This window comes from Malania oleifera, chromosome 2, assembly GCF_029873635.1.
Source record: "Malania oleifera isolate guangnan ecotype guangnan chromosome 2, ASM2987363v1, whole genome shotgun sequence".
In the NCBI taxonomy this organism is placed as follows: Eukaryota; Viridiplantae; Streptophyta; class Magnoliopsida; order Santalales; family Ximeniaceae; genus Malania; species Malania oleifera.
In genome coordinates this window covers 40,223,880-40,227,960 of record NC_080418.1, presented here as the reverse complement: position 1 = coordinate 40,227,960, position 4,081 = coordinate 40,223,880, and the positions used below count along the sequence as shown (strand labels likewise).

At 29.6% G+C, this 4,081-nt stretch overlaps 1 non-coding gene across 1 annotated transcript; it reads right to left on the bottom strand.

Annotated features, from left to right (window-relative positions):
• Nucleotides 1-472: 472 nt before the first annotated feature.
• Nucleotides 473-553, bottom strand: TRNAL-AAG (transfer RNA leucine (anticodon AAG)). Its single transcript has one exon. It is a non-coding gene; the product is annotated as a tRNA-Leu (tRNA).
• Nucleotides 554-4,081: the final 3,528 nt, after the last annotated feature.

Sequence of the window (4,081 nt, the reverse complement as noted above, 5' to 3'; positions counted from 1 at the left end):
AGCGAGAGAAAAACTTAACACCAGGTTTTAACATGGTTCGACACCCAGCCTACATCCACGCCTTAACACCAAACCAAAAATTCCACAATCCACTATCAACACTCCTTCCCCAGCGGAGTAAACCTTACAATTCGGGTACATAATCCTATACTTGAAAGCAAATCCCTACTTGCTCACAAAGAGCCTTTACCATACTCTGTAATAATAGGAGATAATACCGGCAATGCACGCGCGCCTAGGCTAGTATAATAAAATTTTAAAATATATATTAATCATGTGTTTAAAAATATGAATTTTATATTTTGAAATTTCATTTGTGTGAATTTGAATTATATGGTTTCTCTAAAATCTAAATTTGGGAATATAATACAAACTAATTTTGTAGAAGTTTAGATACGTTTAAATGTAAGGCCTTCGGATTTTAAATCCATCAAATTTGTGTAAAACATGAAAGAAGGAAAAATATTGGTAATGTTGAGAGTGGGATTTGAACCCACGCCCTTTCGGACCAGAACCTTAATCTGGCGCCTTAGACCAACTCGGCCATCTCAACATGACGTTAAGGAGGACAGTTATGTAAGTTTTAACGTACTTCATATCAATTTGTTTGGTTTTTTTATAAAAAATTAACAAGTCGTCAGCACCTGTCAACTTTTCTCCCACGCCACCCCCACTACATCCAATTTTTTTTTTTTTTCAAAAAAAAAAAAACACTAGTACTTCAGAGTTTTTTCCCATTTTAATTTTATTATTTAATAAAATATTAAATAATACTTTGTAAATTCCCATTCGCGAGATTTAAACGAGCAAGGATTCCGACGCTGGAGGCGATCAAATCTCGCCGAAGTTGTGGAAATATCTGGTAAGAGTGTTTGATGAAATTTGTAGGGAAGATCTCTGGATTCCGCCACCAAATCGTCTTGTTCATCTTCTTCAATCCAATCGGGCTGAGTGGGTTTCCGGGTAGTCTTCTTCGGCTGCGTCTTGGGCTTTTTCTCATCTGGGTTTTTGGAATTGCTGGAGTACTGAGATTGGGTCTGTTTTTTCTTGGGGTGGAGTGAAGTGGGTTTGGTGTAATTTGAAGCTTTGGAAGTGGAATTGAGCTTTTTGAGCTTGGTTTTAGTTGAATGTGAGAGTTTTGTTGGCCAATAGAGCTCGAAGTCGAGCTGGGTTTTGGTTGAGTTTGATTTTTTCCTGGAGGGTTTATGGAGTTTGGTTTGGTTTTTGGTGGGGGATGGGGTGCTGGATTTCTTCTTGACCAGGGGGCTTCCACCTGCACCACCTTTGCTAGTTAGGCTCTTCTCTTACCCAGAGAGGGTTTGCTCTGAGACTCTGAGTTTTCTGAAAGTGCACAGAGGAACACATAAGTGAAGAGGAAGAAGAGAAGATAAAGAAGCATTACCTTTCTCCTGAAAAAACTGGAGCTCTGGAATGAAGCCATGTATGGCTGAAATCAAGAGGGGCTGGTTTACAAAGCACAGATTGGAGTCCCGTGGCCGTTTAACCCATTGAGATTAGGTAAGCCTTAAAATCGGAATTTTTTTTATTAAATAATAAAATTAAAATAGAAAAAAACTCAGTACTTTCAAATATTTACCTACCTACCACACTAAGAGAATTCGTAAATATTTTTTTGAAACACTAACGTCAACATTTGAGAGTAGGTTTAGATTCAAACTTACGAGAATTTAAATAAAATATAATATAAAATTCAATTCAATTTCTTTTGAATTTAAACAAACTCAAATCAAATTTCTAATTTCATATACTTAAACATTAAAAAATAGTACTACAATACTTAAGCCTATTAGGTCTTGGGTTAGACAATGTATATAAACACTTATCAAATACTCACTTTTTCCAAGTCGAATTCTCCAATCTCCAAACCAATCATACCTCACACGTTTTGACATAATTTGGATCCATCATGGTAGCTTAGATGTCTCGATCACATACTTCCACACTCAGTGTTATGAACCGTCGACTCTGATACCACTTATTAGCACCGGGGGAGTCCAAAGATGTGCTTGATACACATTGGTGAGCACCAATTTGATCTAAAAGTTTAAACTTATTGAATCTTGAGCTATACTATGTATATAAACACCAATCAAATACTCACTTTTTTCAATGTGGGACAAACTTCAAAAGTGAAATTCTTAACACTTGTGAGTACTTTATAGTTGGTAACATGATTAGGGACTCGAATTTATATTTGTATGGTTTTAAACAAAAATATAAATTCACATATACCTAAAATCCTATATTTGAATTTCAAGCTCCTAAATATATACCAAGTAAAGGTGGTAAACTACATTTAGAAGGAAGTATAAATTTTACCCAAATAATTAACACCACATTGTTAATTGTAAGATACCAAGTTAATATTTGGACTCATAGAAGTGAGATATGAATTGTATGAGTCACATTGATGTAAGTCTTACACCATTATAGTCGAATCAACGGTGTGGAGGGACACCCGTTTACGAGTTTTGTTTTCCTTCAAAATTCTAGTCTTAGTTTCATTGCTTTTAAAATATTTATAACATAAAATTTTGATTTGACTTCTAAAAAAATTTTAGGGTTTAATTGTGGAAAATTATTTTATTTTTTATTTTTCACAAAAATTACAAAAAAAATTTAGTTGATTTTTTAATTTCACAACTTAGCATAAAAAATGAAAATAATAAAATTTTCACAATATTCACTTGTGAAAATAGATTTATTTTTTTATTTCTAATTTTTCAAATAATTACAAATACATCACATTTATTTTTTATTTTTCTAAATTTATATAGGAAAGTTGAAAAATATTTTTTTATTACTTTCTAAGTTTATCATTTTCATGGGAACATTGAATTCAAGATCTTGAATTTGGATTTGTTTGGATGTATATAAAATATATTTTTAAAAAAGTATTAAATTGTTTTTAAATATACACAAATTCAAGCCTCAAAATCCATATTTCTATTATATAAATTTTAGAAAATTGAAAAATAAGTCGTCCTTTTGTTATTATTTGAAATCTAAAAATAAAAAATATATTTTGTACAAACTAATTTTTTTTTATTTTCTATATTTTTAATATGAACCTTGAAACTTTTAAAAATATAACCAAAATTTTTATAATCATTGAAAAAACTAAAAATGAAAAATAAAAAATATTTTTCATAAATGAAAAAAAAAACTATTTTTTTTATTTTCTATATTTTTAATATGAACCTTGAAAATTTTAAAAATATAATCAAAATTTTTATAATCCTTGAAAAAACTAAAAATGAAAAATAAAAAATATTTTTCATAATTGACGGGCCTTAACTTATGTATTAAATTAATATCCTTTTGTGTATTGTAATTACTCTAACTTGTCTCTCTAAATCTAATTATTTTTTGATTTATGACTATTTAAACTTAGACATTTGATACGGACCTTGTCATATACTCTCATATTAAAAATTTATTTACATTAAGTTTGGAAATTTATCCTTGGACATGCATTTGTATTATATAAGATATAATAAAGAATTATATTAAATTTCATTTAAACTAATATTAATTTAAATTTAAATATTGAAATTCAAACTCTCAAATATTGTATAATTAATCCTGCCTAATCCTATCTTTGATTTTCATTTACAAATAATTTATCCCTTCTTTAATTTCATGTGGGTTGGTGTTGCCTACCCACTAATGCTGCCAATTGGCCAAGCCTTCCACACTTCAGGACACAAGTCACTTCACAAATAAGAAGTGCTTAGGCATGGAGAAATATGGGGGAAGCATCACTTAGTTATCACTAGCCCCACTAAGATTACCTCATAAAATACCTTTCTAACAAAATTTTAAAACTAAGTTACTTATATAAATATAACTATAAATAATATATATATATATATATATATATATATATATATATATATATGCTACACTTGTAATCAAAACACATCATGACATATCATATCAAACTCAAGACATATCCTGCTTAACTAATTGCACTAACCAAATGAATATTTGCGTTAAAAGAAAACTAGTTTAAGTTAAACATAAATACTAATGAAAATACACAAAATAAATAAATAAA